Below are 15,460 nucleotides of genomic sequence, written 5' to 3' on the forward strand. Positions count from 1 at the left end.
ATCCAGGGACTAGAGCGAGGGCTGGAAAGTGCCCTTCCCTCCCCTCCAGGGGAAAAGACAACCCTGACATGGGGGTCGATGCCCCTTCCTCCAGGAAGCCCTCCTGGCCCTGGGTGGCCCCCTCTGTACCTGTGCCCCATTACTATGTAGTTGTTGGTTCTGAGCTGGGCTTTTGGGGAGGGGAGGACAGGGCTGTGTCCAAGCTGGCACTTGGATGCCACTCTGCACGAGGCCTGTGCTAAGTCCTTTCCCAAGGGCTGGGTGCTGTGACCCTCCTGGGGAGGCGGGGAGCCCCTGGGAGGTTGGATGCCTTGTCCGGGCAGCCTGGCTCCAGCACTGTATCCTGCTCATGCTTTGTCCTAGCATTCAGCAGTGTGCCTGGCACTTTGTGTGGCCTCAGCAGGTAGCTCCTGAATAAAGGAATGCGTGCCCACCTCAGCCACAATTCCTACAGAGGGGGGTACCGAGGACTCATTTCAAAAGGGCTGGCGCCACTTCTGGAACCCCTGGTTCTTGGGGAGGGGCCCACACTCCAACAGGCAGACCCGGCCCAGGGCCATCTCCTGGGCCTCCACCTTGGGCTCAGAGGGGTTGGAGTTAGAGGTGCCGCCGGCAGGCAGTGTCCCCACCCCAGAGCCACCCTTGGCCCCTGCCCCCGCTCGGCCACACAGGCCCTGCCCACAGCCTCTTGTTTCTTGGCCATGAGGAATGAGCCTGGGGCCTGGAGGTGCCCCTGCATGGTCTCCAGGTCTCGATCACTGACAGGCACTCGGAGGTACCAGGAGGAGGCCTGCGTGGAGGCGGAGGGGCAGTGCTGCACAGAGGGAAATGTATGTGTTTTGGCTTCCAACTGCCTCTGCAATGACATAATCAGAAGGCTTTTACTGACTGGGCAATAAAACAGCTCATCACTGTGAACACGAGTGCCTCCGCAGAGAGGCCGCCGGCTTGGCAGCCCTGGGAAGGTCACTCAGGAGCCCAGAGGAGGCCGCCTGGCAGGCAGCAGTGTCCCCGGAGGCCAAGCCCAAACACGGGCAGGCCCTGGGGGCTGTCGTTGGTCCTGGGCTGAGTGTAGCACAGAACCCCCAGGGTTAACCCCCCCACACCACCCACTGTAGCTGCAGTGCTCCTGGGGCTGACCACTGCCGCAGAGCCCCTGCCAGGCCCCGGGAACATTGCCCCACCCCTGCCAGGCCCTGGGAATGCTGCCCCACCCCTGCCAGGCCCCGGGAATGCTGCCCCGTGGAAGCCATTGCCCGAACATGATTGCCCACTTTGCGTCCTGAGGTCAAGGTGGGATTGGCTCAGTGAAGAGCTGGCTCACGGTGGTGGGACAGGGAGGGGAGGCAGGAAGGGTGGCCCAGGAGAAGGTCTTGGAGTGGAGGGGCCAGGGGGCCCACAGGTCTTGAAGAAGGCTTCATGAGGCTTTAGCAGGGAAGGGAGGAAGGAGAGGGTCCTAGAGTGGGGGCTTCTCCTGGCAGCTCTTGGGTGGAGCCACCTGGGCTGTGGCTTCCAGTGTGGTATCTGCCCCCAGCAGGGGGCAGGACGGGCGTGGCCCATGGTCTCAATGGGAACGTGGGGCCACGTGAGGCATGGGGTTTCCTCCGGCAGAAGGCAGGGCCGGCGTGGCCCATGGTCTCGATGGGGATGCGGGGCCATGCGAGGCATGGTGTTTCCCAGCTTCAAGGAGCCCTGGAGACCACGGATCCAGGAATTCCCACCTTGGAGTGGGAGGTAAAGAGGCAGCGCCTGGGGCGGAAAGCTCCGCAGTACTCCACCGTGGCTCCTCTGACGTTGGCCACCAGGCGAACCCCAGCCCCAAAAGCCCAGCCCATGTGCCACGCTCCCTAGTCACCACCGGGGCTGTCCCCAGCCCGTGACGGCGCCCCTCCCTGGCCTGAGGAGCGGTGCAGGGCAGAGGGGTGTCCGTGAACACCAGCAGCCACCTCTACGGGGGTGAGGCTGGGCTGTGTGTTCCGACGCTCCACAGGCAGGGGCAGATTTGTACTAGTGTTCTGCGCTGGGTAACCAATCGCCACACAGTTGGCTGCTTGGAAACACCACCTTACGCCCTCGCGGTTTCCGTGCGTTGGAATCCCGGCCTGGCACGGCCGGGCTCTCTGCTCAGCATCTCCCTGGGCTGAAATTCAGGTGTTGACCCAGCTTCAGCCTCCCTGGAGGTCAGGCCCTCTTCTAGGTTTGCCAGGTTTTTGGCCGACCCCAGCTCCTCGCGGTTGGAGAGCTGAGGTCCCTGTTCTCTGTGGCCGGGGCCGGGCGCTCGCAGCTCCTAGAGGCTGCCCGGAGACCCTGCCACATGTGCCGGTGAGCGTTTCACAGCAGGCTGTGGCATCCTCCTTGGAGACCAGCAGGATTGGTCCCTGTGATGACCTGATGGGGTCAGGCCCAGCCAGCACCACCTTCCCTTTGAGTAACTTGAGGTCAAAGTTCCCTCCCTGGGAGTGATGCCGTCTTGCCTGCTGGCCCTGCCCTCACTTGGGGAGAGATGGTGGCGGGATGCACCCCACGGCCAGAATTGGCCGATTCTGCCTCCGCAGGCTTTGGCTTCCAAAGGAAGTCGGGAGACTCTGAGCCCCTTGCTCTACAGGGAGAGCCGGGAGGCCCCTGAGATGGACGCCCCCTCAGCAAATGCCTGAGATGCTGGGCTGAGGGGACAGAAGCTTTGCCACCTCAGGGCCCGAGGGCAGCCCCATGAGCCCTGCCCAGACCCAGCCCCCACCCCTGCCCTGCTCCAGGCAGCCATGCCCAGCCCCCACCCCTGCCCCGCTCCAGGCAGCCATGCCCAGCCCCCACCCCTGTCCTGCTCCGGGCAGCCATGCCCAGCCCCCACCCCTGCCCCGCTCCAGGCAGCCATGCCCAGCCCACGTGCCTGGCGGGAGCATTTCTGGTGGCAGCCTTGCCCCCAGTCGTTGAGGCCCCGGATCCACGGGATGAGTGCGGTGAGAGGCCGGCTGTCTCAGTTAAGCTGCCTGAGGACTCCAATTCAATCATTTATCAGGTCCCATCATAAATTCAAGGCAGCCCTCCAAGGTTTGAAGAGCTCAGATTTGACTCCTCAGGAGTTTTACGAGGAGCGGGAGCCATTTGTCAGGGCGGACGGCTCCATCTGTTCAGCGGGCGCCCTTCGGGGAGGGAGGTTCCCGGCGAAAGCAAAGCTGGGACGGAGGTTGGTGCTGTCAGGAGGCCACGTGTCCTCCAGGGACCAGAGTGTGGCCCCTGAGAGTTTGTTTCTTGGGATGATTAGCAATTCAGCCAGGGCAGGGGCACATGGGGGTGCCGGGGGGTAGGGGAAGGTGGGGAGCTGCAGCCAAGTAACTGTGAGCAAAGAAACCCTGGCCGGCTTGAGCTGCAGCCAAATGCAGCTGCCGGAGGCCTCCCTGCTCAGGGCAGCACCCCCATATCCCAGCCACCAGGCCTCTTCTGGAGGGAAACTCGGCCCACAGGGCCCTGACCCTGGAGGGGAGAAAGGGTCACCCAAGCCTCCCTACTATCTGCAGCCTGTGGTGGGTACCCGTCAGCTGCAGAATGTGGGGGTTAGATCATAAAGCAGGAACAGCAGCTTCCTTGCCTTCTGAACATCCCGTCCCGGAGCTGGCTGGAGCCTGGCTCAGCAGAGCCAGGAGGCGCCTGCAGCGCTGGGACACGAGGCTAGCTGTGCAGAGAGGCAGCCGCACCTCGCTGGGCCCCTGGGTGGGGGGTGCTGCACTGTGCCAAGGGCTTCTGGGGCTCCCAGGTGGGGTGGGGGCTGCATCTGCCATGGAGCCCAAAGCCTCCTTGGGCCCAGGAATGGGGTTCACAACAGGAAACTGCCTGAGGGGTCTCGTTCCTGCTGTGCCCGAGGAGCGAGGGCTGGAGGAGGAGGAGGGTGGGAGACGGTTCTTCCAGAATTGACCATTTGAGCCAGGACTGGGGGCCAGAACGGCAACCTCCCCCATGTGTGGCACATGTTTTAATCTGTCAAGTGGCTTTGTGGCCACCATCTCAGAATCTCCGAAAGCAGCAGCAATGGGAACCACCCCCCACCGAAGCTTGTGAAAATGCAGATTCCTGGGTACACCGCCTGGGTACGCCTGGGTACACCGAATCCTCCTATAGCTGCTCTGGGGTAGTGAGCTCCCCACCTGCACAAGCATTTAACCGAAGCATCCAGCTTCAGTGACAGGAGGGCTACTGGACCAGATGACATCCAGCTCAGTCCCAGATCCACTGACCGCCCAGGGGTCTCGATCACCTGATTCTCAGCAGGGCTGGTGGAGGCTGGCACCAGGATGACTCCGGACCAAGCTGCTGGGAGCCCAGGGCCCTCGGGGTAAGGGGTGCTTCACAGTGAGCAGCCCGAGGCACGTTCCCATGGGCCATTGTCACACCCTGCCTGGGGCTGCCAGCTCCAGGGGGCCATCGTGGCCTGCACCACCGAGGAGGAGGACACCACCCCCTACGGGCACCCTGAGCCTGCTGCCATATTTGTAAATGCTACACGCAGGGAACCAAAAAGTCCCTGGCCCAAATGAAACAAAACCCCAGAGAGCACCTGCTTGGGCCCATGAGAAAAAGCCATCTTGGCGTCCCATCCGCAATAGGACTCAGCTTGGCAGCCTGCACTGCGCAGCATTCAGCTCCTTTCCAAATGAGTTTGGCGTTTTTTATAAAAAGCACCTTTATAACAATCCCAGAATGAATATTTATAGGGCAGGGATGAGGGAACCGGCTAATTGTGGCTGAGATCCTGCCGGATCAACACTCCTCGGCTCCCAGAGGATGTGCACAGGAGATTAAAGCTGTTCCCTTCATCCCTGGGCTCAGGGCTGGGCTCCGGGTGCAGGGTGGAGACCCAGAAGGAACCCTCTAACCCTAGCAGATCATAGGCTAATGCCATGACCAAGGGCATCAGGGGCTGGGGATGTTCTTAGAAACAGGGCCCTGGGGAGGGGGTGGGAGGTCAAGGCTAAGGGAAAAATGAGAGTCTGAGAATTTGGCCAGTGCCATCGGGCCCCCTCTGCTGGGAGCTGAGAATTCAGCCTCTGCCATCGGGCCTCCTCTGCCGGGAGCTGAGAATTCAGCCTCTGCCATCGGGCCTCCTCTGCCGGGAGCTGAGAATTCGGCCTCTGCCATCGGGCCTCCTCTGCCGGGAGCTGAGAATTCAGCCTCTGCCATTGGGCCTCCTCTGCCGGGAGCTGAGAATTCGGCCGCTGCCATTGGGCCTCCTCTGCTGGGAGCTGTTACAAGCTTCGGGTGGGGTGGATGATGAGGAGGCAAGACCCAGTGTGGGCGTCCATCTGGGTGGCTTGGACAGGACAGCCCAGGACCCCTGCTGTCCACCCTGGAGAGCAGAAGCTCTGAGCTCTCCCCCAGCCACCTCCTTCTGTGGAGTCCCTGGGAGAGGGGCAGGGAATAGGTGCCCAGAGTGGGACCAGGCGTCGTTTGGCTCTGGAGCTATAGGCAGCTGCAAGAGATGCTGGTGAAATCCGCAGGGATGAGGTCCCCTCTGAGCCTTGGGGCTTTGCTGGCAGCATCGCGGTGGCCTAGGACACAGGGAACAGAAGTGGGTGGTTAGGATCAGGCCCTTCTTTCTCCCTGGAAATGGAAATCTGTCTCAACCCAGAAAAATACTCTGCAAGAGCTGGTGAACTCGCTGGGGTGAGGGACCTGCTAGCTCCCTTCCCTGCCTGTGGTCCTTGTCCCCTGCAGGACTGGCCCTGAGTGGCTGGGGGCTGGGCACCATTCCTGATTGTCCAGCAGTGCTGGACTGGGGAGGGTCCTCACCATGGGTATGTCCATGGAGGGGGGCTCCTCCCTCAGCCCCAGCACTGCTCCCCAACCCTGACCCTGCTCTTCCACTCACCCCCTGCAAAGATGAGCAAAGTTGCAGCTCCAAGGGGCTGGGGCGGGCAGCTCAGAGGAGCCCAGGCTGCCCACTTCTGCCGGCTCGAAATGACTTCTATTTGCTTCTAGGATGGGTCAGTGTGAGTCCTCTACAGAGGAGAAGCAGGCAGACCCACAGAAACACTTATCGCCCCCACCCGACGCACACACCCACACTGAGCTGGGGCATCGAGCAGAGGGACGGAGCGGGAGGAGCAAGTCTTTGGCATCCTGGGGCGGGGACATGGAGAGCTCAGAGGTCAGCCTGGGCCCCCAGGGCCCTGTTGTATGTCCCCTGCCCCTGGGGGTCCTCCTCACATCCCGGGGGGTTCTGGGTTGGCTGGACTCACTGATGGTGCAGTTGTACCGGAGGCCACCCTGCGCTGACCCAGAGCCTCTGAGTGACCCGTGCTGGAGGCTCCAAGCAGTGCCACGTGGGCCTCAAGGAGTGTTGGAGTCTGCGACAGCAAAGCTGTCACCATTCTGAGTGGGATGTCTGTGGCTGGAAGCAAATTGCTCTCCCCTAACATCATGGCAATGAAATAGAACTTTATGAGCTGTCAGAGAGGCTTTGCCCACTGCCCCTCAGGTAGTGCGTGCGTATTTGTTTGGCTCCGTGTGCACTTGTGTACCCTGAGGTTGGGCAGGAGGCAGCCTCCCAGGCACGGTGCAGGAGGACGGTGAGGTCCCGTTCCTTTTTGTAGTGTTGCGGGACATGCTGGGTGCCCACGGGCACTTCACACACAGCTCTGGTCTGTGGGGCACACAGATGTGCACAGCCTCCTGGGAGCTTCCCAGGACACCTCATGCTTGTGTGAGCTGTGTGCTGGGGTGTGGGGCAGGCAGAGGGGACGATGGCAGACCACTGCAGGCTACGTCTCCTGCTGGGAGCTTGGACGAGTCCACGGGGACCTCTTAAAGGCTCTGAGGAGGCCCATCCTCCACGCCAGTGACAGGGAGTCTCCCGGGGGAGCCCTGCTTGTCCCCCCTCGACGCTCGTCTGGGCTGGGAGGGTCTCCTGGAAAGATGTGTGAGGGAGGGGCGAGGTCATGAGTCTCCCATGGCTGCTGTAACAAAAGTCACAGTTTATTCTCTTGCAGTCCCAAAAGTGAAATAAATCTAAAGTCCATGTGTTGAAAGGGCTGGCTGCTGGAGGCCCTGGGGAGAATCCGGGTCCTGCCCTCTCCGGGGTCTGGAGGTTCCCGCGCCTTCACCCGTGGCCCCTCCTTTAAAGCCATCTGTGCTATGTCTTCCAGGCTCCCCCTGACTCTGACCCTCCCACCCCCTCTCCTAAGGACCCTGTGAGGACACTGGGCCCACAGAGAGCATCCAGTGTGATCCTGCTCCGTCCCTCCTGCAGAGTCCCTGCTGCCACATAAGGTGGCACGGCCACGGGTTCTTGGACTGGGACGTGTACATCCTTAGGGGGAGTGGGCATTACTGTGTCCCCACACACGGAATATGACAGCAGCAGACTGGCTTGGGCAGCGCTAATGCTGAGGTGTCTTACGGCCCTCCCTGGCAAACCTGTGACTGGCCCGGGGACGGTGTCCTTGGCCAGGAGGGCAGCCACCCCCCACCCTGCCTCTCTCCCAACTGTGGCTGGGGCATCAGGAGAGGCAAGGTCAGACCTCAGCAGTAGCTGCCCCTCCTCAGTGGGCAGCCTGAAGGGCCCCAAGCTCACGGTCTGGGTGGCCCTGTGTCCCAGGGCAGAGGTCACTGAGAGAGGTTTGGGGCTGGACTCTGAGCTGGGCTTTTTTTTTTTTTTAACAGAGGTGAAATTCACACGACATACAATGACCACTTTAACAAGTGTGGTTCGGTGGCATGTAGCACATTTGCCACACTGTGCAGCTGCCACCTCTGTCTACTCCCCAGACACTTTCATCCCCCACCGAGGAGCTCTGGAGCCCATTAAGCAGTCACTCCGGTTCCTCTCCCCGCCCCCGCACCGCGGAATCTGCTTTCTGTCTCCATGGAGCTGCCCGCTCTGTGCATCTCCTATCAGCGGAATCCTGCAACCCGCGGTCTCTGTGTCTGCTTCTCCCGCCGAGCAGGGTTTTCAGGCACTTCGTGTTACCGCTCGTGTCCCCGCGTCATCCCTTTTTAGGGCTGAATGCTATTCCCTCACATGGATATGCCGCACTTCATTTATTTATTCATTTATTTAGAGACAGAGTCTCACTCTGTTACCCAGGCTGGAGAGCAATGGCATGATCTCAGTTCACTGCGACCTCTGCCTCCCGGGTTCAAGCGATTCTTGTTCCTCAGCCTCCCAAGTAGCTGGGACTACAGGCGCTCATCACCACACCCGGCTAATTTTTATATTTTTAGTAGAGACTGGGTTTCACCATGTTGGCCAGGCTGGTCTTGAACTCCCGACCTCAGGTGATCCACCCACCTCGGCCTCCCAAAGTGCTGGGATGACAGGCCATGCTTTCTTTATCTGTCATCAGCTGACAGGCCTGTGGCTCCTCCACCTTTTGGCTGCTGTGAATAGTGCTGCTGGGAACACTTCTGTGCGCTTATTTGTTTGAATATTTCTTTTTATTTTGGGGAGCTTGTGCTGTATTGGTCAGGTCTTGCATTGCTGTAAAGATAAACCTGGGGCTCGGTGATTTATGAGGAGAGGTTTAGCTGGCTCGCGGTTCTGCAGGCTGTATAGGAAGTATGGTGCTGGCATCTGCTGGGCTTCTGGTCAGCCCTCAGAAAGCTTACAGTCATGGCAGAAGGCGAAGAAGGAGCAGGCTTGTTACATGGCCAGAGCCGGAACAAAAGACAGAGAGTTGTGGGGGAGGTATGACACACTTCTCAACAACCAGATCTCGTGAGAACTGTGGTGAGTGGGTTCATGGCACCCAGCCATGAGGGATCCACCCCCAGAACCCAAACACACCAGGCCCCACCTCCGGCACTGGGGCTCACAGCTTAACATGAGCTTTGGAGGGGACGTGCAAGCTCTGTCAGAGGCCCAGGAGTGCAATTGCTGGGGTTTATGACTTCATTTTTCAAGGGACTGCCAGGCTGTTTCCACAGTGGCGTCACCTGCATGAGGTGGTCAGGGGTGGGTGAAGGGGGCCCCACGTGTGGCTGGGCAGCAGTGACAGGGCTTGGTCAGGAGCCAACACCCTGCTCGCTGCGGTGAACAAGAAGTGCACAGCCCGAGAGAGCCCTAAGTGTTCACGGCCACCCTGTACCTACACAGCTGTGGGGTCAGCTCCAGGGAAGTGGCCTGCTCAGCCTCAGTCCTCTGCTGGGAGCCCATTGTTCGTGGATTTCCAGAAAGAGGGGTGCCAGGTGCACACTCGACTCACTGAGTGGGCCGCTGGTCCGGGCACAGTGGAGGCCTCTGCTGGGACATAAGATACTATGGGAAATACTGGCTTCAAGAAACCCAAGAAACCCTCCCCACGGAGCACCTTGGCTGCTGCGGCTTTCTCCGGCCACGGTGGGCGACCAGGGACAGCTCGGGTGTGGGGTAGCTGCGGCTGGAATCCTGCGGACGAAGTGGGAGCAGCCCTCATCAAGCCACCGCTGACTGGGACCACGGCTCCCCAACGGCTCCCACTGCCTCTGGGGTTGGGCATCCTGGCAGGTGTCCCCGCCCCTGTGGCCTGACCCTCCAAGGGTACTGGCCCTGCCGTGCACCTCCCCCACTGAATAAGCCCTCAACCTCGCCCCACTCACAAAGCTGAACACATATGAACGCGGCTTCAGCCAGAGTCCCCTGTCCTGCCCACAGCCCAGCTGTCCAGCTGTTCAGGGGTCCGTGGATTGATGGATCAGTTGATTGATTGAGTCATTCATTCATTCACTTGGGCCTCTGAGCTCCAGTGTCCAAAAGCTGAAGAGAGGTGAGGAGGCAGCCCTGCCCGGGGTCCTCCCTGAGCTCCCACTTCCTCATCACCCCTAAGGGGGTGCTGCGGCCCCCCTTCCCAGTTGAGGAAGCTGAGGTCAGAGAGGTGAGAGACCTGCCCTCATCCACACCCAGGCCCAGGCTCGGAAGGGCCTCCCCCTCCACCGGGGCACAGTGATGCTGGGCACTGACACTGGCGAGGCGCCTCCCTCAGCCCGTCCTGCTGGTGCAGGAATGCCAAGGAATTGTGGGTGGCAGGGCCCTCCCCTGGACGAGGGTCCATCTCAGGGTGTCTGCCCCGTCGGCTGAAGACCCCCTCTCCCTGGCAGCCGGGGCCTGGTCACAGCTGCTCCTGGGACCCTCACCTTGACTGTGTGAATTTCTGCCCACGATAGAGACCCCGAACCCACGGCTGTGGCGGGTGCAGGAGGAGGAGGATGGCCCTGCCGGGGCGTGTGTGCCACATTCTGAGCACAGACATCCCTAGGGGATTGGGATGCCGCCTGGCCCTGGGGGCTAAGGGGCCACTTGGGACACTCAGCGGTGGCCCAGGGTGAGGCTGGAATCCAGAATCAGATGGTCCTTCCCGGCAATGCAGCCCCCTCCGCAGACCGGATGGTGTGGCCCTGTGGGAAGCGCTGTGGCGTGGGGCTCCATGACTGCCCTTGGCTTCCGAGAAACCGCTGGTCTCCTGCGTCCGCCCTCCGCTCAGCTTGTGTGGTGAACTCCCCTCGTGCGTGAGGTGCCCTGTGGCCAGAGTCTGCATGTGCCTCTACTTACCCAAATCCCAGGGGCCTCTCGCTGGGAGCTGCCCCCACCCAGTCAGCCCCGGGACCCTCTGGGCTGTGCCGCAGCCTCTGCGTGGGGCAGCCTCTCCCCTGTTTGCTCTGGCACCATCCAGGCCACAGTCTCCGTGCTCCCCACTCTCCAGCCCGGCTCCCCTCTGGCTGCACTCAGAGTCCTGGGGCTGGGGCAGGTTCAGATCTGGGGACAGACAAGGATGTAGGGGCAGGAAGATAGGCTCTGGGTCTTTGCGTGCTGGGCAACTGGCTTTTCCTCCTGAGCCTCAGTTTCCCCACCTACAAAACGGTCTCAGAAGGCTCCCTGGTGACGGGCCGTCCCCCTCCTAGGGATGCACTCTGTTCCTCAGGGCCCAGGCCATCTGACATCCCCCCTTGCTCTTGTGACCACATCTGCTCCAACAGTGAATCTTTCGGGCAAACTTTCAAGGCACAGCCAGAGCTGGGCAGCCCTCCCCAGGGCACCGCAGCTGGGCAGGGCCTCTGATGCTCCAGCCTCTGCCCTCCACCCTCACCCTCAGCAGATAAGCCATAGGGGCCCTGCTATAGCTGTGCCAGCCTGCCCAGGCCTGTGCCCCTCAGCAGGACACCTGCAGCCCTGGCACTGGCCTACAAGGCCTGACGTGGTCTGACTCTGCCCGAAGCCCAGCCCCAGGCCACCCATCCACTGCCACTGCCCCAGTGGCAGCCATGCTGGCCTCCTGCTGCCCGCTGGACACACCAGGCCCCCCTTCCCGCCTCCGGGCTCCTGCCTTCCTGTACACACTCCCCGGGGTGCTCTTCCGGGACCCTTCCCCGCCTGCCCCTCCGACATCACTGGGGGGCCTGTTCATTCACCCCCACCCAGGCCTTCCCTGACCTCTGACCTCTGACCTGCAAGGCGGGACTCCAGGCCCTGCCCTCTGCTCCCCGGCTGCTCCTTCCGGCCCCCATGCCTGGCGCTGGGCCTGTCTCCACATTCCCTGGGCTGTGCATTTTCTCTCTCCCCCGCTGTCCCATACGGCGCCAGCTACATGAGCCTCCTGAAGCTGAAACAAATCAAAGCTGCACTGACTGAAAGATCCAGGTCTGCAGGGGCACCAGCCCCGTTTCTGAGAGCTTGGCAGCCACCGTGGCCAGTGGGAGCCGTGTGAGACAGGGCAGAGCACTCACCGTCATGGCATGTTCCACCGGACGGGGCCTCGTGGTCAGCCCCGCAAGGGCGGGGTGAGCCTGCTTGTCCCCTGCTTGGGTCCTTGCTCAGGCGTCCCTGTGGGGCGAGGGCTGTGGTGGCCTTGCTGTCGGGGCTTACTGCTTGCTCCTTCATTCATTCACGCCTTAAACCACCTGCAGACACCAAGGGGAAAGTCTCGGGGGCCTAGGCCCTTCTCCCCTCTCTTCCCCTTCTGCCCCCTCTACCCCGTCTCCCCCTTCTCTCCCCTCTCGCCTCCCTCCCGTCTCTCCTACCCACTGCGGTCTCCCTTTCAAATCATGGTGGAGTGGGCCGCGGGCAGCACGGCCCTGGGCCGTCAGGGGCGAGGGCTATGGGCTCTGACTTTACTGCCCTGGCGAGGACAGCCGTGGACATGGTGGGGGCCAGAACACACCCAGCTCCGATCAGTGCTTGGTGTGGGACCTTGGGAGAGTGAGGCACCCACCCTGAGCCCAGGTTCCTTCTCGGTAAAGTGGGGACAGCAAAATGCTCTCCTCTTAGGGATGCCTTGAGTGCAGCATAGGGCCCCTGCAGAAGCTTCTGGAACACCAGGCAGCCTAAGTGCTGTGTGCCGGCTGTTACCGTGAGGCTGGTGCTATGGGTAAACGGGGGAACTGCTCTGTCTTCTGGCTCTGTCCTACGGCCTGGGGGCCGTCAGATCTGGCCACCCACACCAGCCCTTCTCCTGGAAGGAGATGGCCCTGTGCCCGTGCCCTGGTCCGTGGGTGTGGGGCTGCCGTGAGGAGGGTGATTTATGGCCACGTCCGCTGCACACCCTCTCTCTCACCACCACAGAGCACCCGCATCCTTTACAGAGCCGCCTGCCCAGGCCTGCAGACTGCTCCCCACCTCCCCCACTGTGGCTGTCTATGCCCCTGACCCCAGCTGCAGGCCTGGCCTGCCCCCCTCAACCCTGCCTGGAGACAGCAGGCAGGAGGAAGTGGGCTGCAGGGGAGGGGCCTTGCAGGGGGAGTTCGGACACCGCACCTCACACCACGCTCTCCCGCTGCCAGTGGGAAGCCCAGTGGCTATTTAGTTTCCAGAAAAGTGCTCAGACCAGGTAGAAGCTTAAAACCTCCTGGCCTCCTTTATGGTGAGATCCGGGGTCTTTAGCGGGGTGTACAGGGCTGGGAGAAGGGCCTGGCATCACTCAAGAAGCCTCTGCACTGGGCAGGTGCAGGGGGCATCCCTCTGTCCCTCGCTGTCGCTGGCCGGAGGACACCAGAGTGGGTGTGGGCGTGTGTGGCGAGTGTGGCTGGGGCTCCGGCTTCTTCTCCCCATGACTCTGCAGAGCCGGCCTTGGGATGTGGGGAAGGGGCCGTGAGCCCAGGAGGTGAACCTGGAGGAGAGCCCTGCCTCAGCTCCTGTGGGCCAGCCTGGGGGGTGTGCAGGCTCCTCAGGGGCTCCCCTGGGATTAGATGCAGCTGAGCCTGTTCTGAGCGGCATAGACTCCCCGGCCCCGTGTCCCTAACTGGCCAGAACCACAAGGGGATGCCTTCCTAAGTCCGGCAGGCACTGGGGACATTTATGAGGTGGCTTCTGAACAGGAGGACCTATGCTCTGGACAGGACTCACAAATACCAAAGCTCATTGTCCCCATCACACGGGCCTGTGCCTGCCACCAACGAGCGGGGTCCCCGGACCACTGTGGTCCACTGTCATTCCATGACCTGGTCCCCAGTCCTGTGGGGCCCCAGAGAGATGGGACGACCAGCCAGCGTCACACAGCCTGTGAGGACAGTCTGCCAGTTCAGGCCTCTGGTCTCTGCGTCCAGGCCCTGCAAGGACAGATCCCCGTCAGGCCCCGTCCCAGGCCCTCGTCTGTTACATAATTCGGGCGTGAAATCCCGGAAGGGGGAGCTCCTGAGCCCTTCCAGCACCCAGGATTGGGGTCTCCCCATCACACACCCTTGGTGGCAGGGCCTGGCTGGGGGCGGCAAGCAGGTTGGCCTTGCCTCTGTCCAAGGCGACTGGCATTTGTCATGACTTGGGGTTGGCTTGAGAGTCTCCGGAAACCCAGGTGGCTCTGTCACCACCTGATCCTGGCCCCAATTCTAGGCAAAAGGGCAGAGCCGATGGGACTGTGGAGGGGGCCACCCACTCCTGGTGGCCTGGGTGGGCTCAGCCCACTGGAGGCTCAGAGCAGCGAAGGAGGCCGTACCCTCCTGCCTGCCCCCCCACCCCCGGCCCGGCAGCCTGGGAGATGCCCGGGTCTCCCCAGGGCACCCTAGGAGCCGGCTGGCATGGCATGGAGGCTGCTGCCCGGCTACTGAGGAGGCGCCTCTGTACTGGCTGGGCTAAAAATAGCGGGGGGATCTCGGGCAGGGACAGCCGGTGGGAGGCCTGTCAGGGAGGGGCCGGGAGGGGCAGGACAGCAGCCTGAGCCCGGGACCCGCCGTCAATGGCGTGGGTGCTCCCACCCTGTTCCCGGTGGCCAGGCCAGCCGCGGCCCAGCTGACAGGCTATTTTTTCCCCTGCTTGACTAAATATGGTCAGGGAGCGCAGCCCGAGGGGGCCACTTGGCCAGGGCCGCGTGTTTGGGATGCTTGGCCGGGTATATAAGAACTGCAAAGGTGAGGCCGGCTCCTGACCCGAGGGGGGCCCCCACGCCCGCTCTGGCCTCTCAGGTCAGGCCCTCCCCTCCCCTCCCCCGCCCCTGTGTCTCCGCGAGCCGGCTGTGTGCCTGCGAGGGCTGCACACCCGCGGGACCTTCCCTTTTGTTCCACCCTGACCTCTACCTTCTGTACCTTGTGCTGACCCCGCTGGGGTGCAGGGGCTCCCTTCGGAGGAGGCCGGGGCTCAAGGTGTGCAGCTCGGCCGCCTCTCCCTAACTCTGCACCAGCGCCTTCTCTCTCTCTCTCTCTCTCTCTCTCTCTCTCTCTCTCTCTCAAGATCTTCCTCCTGCTAAGTCTGCGCTGCTGCAGGAGGGCTGGGGGAAGGGCAGGGGTGTGGAGAGGGGGTGCCTGGTGTCTTCTTTCTCTCTCTGCCCCCACCAAGTGCGGACGCATCGAGCTTCGGCCCCCACCCCTGCATTCGCGATTGGCTCCCGGAGGAGGTGGCTGGTGCTGCCGCCGCTGCAGCATCTCCTAGGGAGCCGCGACCCTGCGCCCGCCGCTGCTGCCGCTGTCACCAGCCCGGCCCCAGGGGTGCCCTGGGCTCCGCGGTGAGTCCTGCTCAGCCCATCACCACCGCTGGGCCGCCGGGACGGCCCCTGCAAACTTGCCGGGCACCGCGGTGGGGGTGTGCCTGCCGGCGAGGTGGGTGCTGCGGGTGCCGGCGCCGTGTGGGTGCCGGCGCCGTGCGGCTCCGGCGGGGGTGCCGTGGAGTTTTCTCTTGGCTCGCGGCATCATCCACATTTGGAAAACTGCAGAGCCAGCAGCCGGCAGGGCCGGGAGGGCGCGTCCAGCTGGGAGGCAGGAACTTTGACTTGCGGGCATTTTGCAAGAAAGCGGCCGCCCCCCACGCGGGCAGTGGATGGCATGGGGGCTTCGGGGCTGGGTGGGGGGCGCGATTCACCTGCCGCTCTGCCACAAAGCCCCGGCAGCCGGGCATGGGGCTAAACTTACCTTGAACTTGCAGTATCCCCCACTGAGGTGCTGGTGGGGGGCAGGGATTCCCGAGCTGAGCGGCGGCGAGGCTGCCCCCGGTCGGGACTCGGCACTTCTGCAGCTCTCCCAGCCACGTCAGGGTCAGGAGGCGTTTACAGGGGCAGGGCGGCGAGGTGGGGGGGGG

At 62.5% G+C, this 15,460-nt stretch overlaps 1 long non-coding RNA gene across 1 annotated transcript; it reads right to left on the reverse strand.

Moving 5' to 3' along the window:
• Positions 1-4,534: 4,534 nt before the first annotated feature.
• Positions 4,535-15,410, reverse strand: LOC104003644 (uncharacterized). Its single transcript, XR_008541352.2, has 9 exons — positions 15,295-15,410; positions 14,476-15,134; positions 13,637-13,782; positions 12,174-13,506; positions 11,689-11,862; positions 11,410-11,564; positions 9,082-10,720; positions 5,861-8,628; positions 4,535-5,540 (listed from the first exon to the last, which is right to left on the reverse strand). It is a non-coding gene; the product is annotated as an uncharacterized LOC104003644 (long non-coding RNA).
• Positions 15,411-15,460: the final 50 nt, after the last annotated feature.

The sequence above is a fragment of the Pan troglodytes genome, chromosome 21 (assembly GCF_028858775.2).
Source record: "Pan troglodytes isolate AG18354 chromosome 21, NHGRI_mPanTro3-v2.0_pri, whole genome shotgun sequence".
NCBI lineage: Eukaryota > Metazoa > Chordata > Mammalia > Primates > Hominidae > Pan > Pan troglodytes.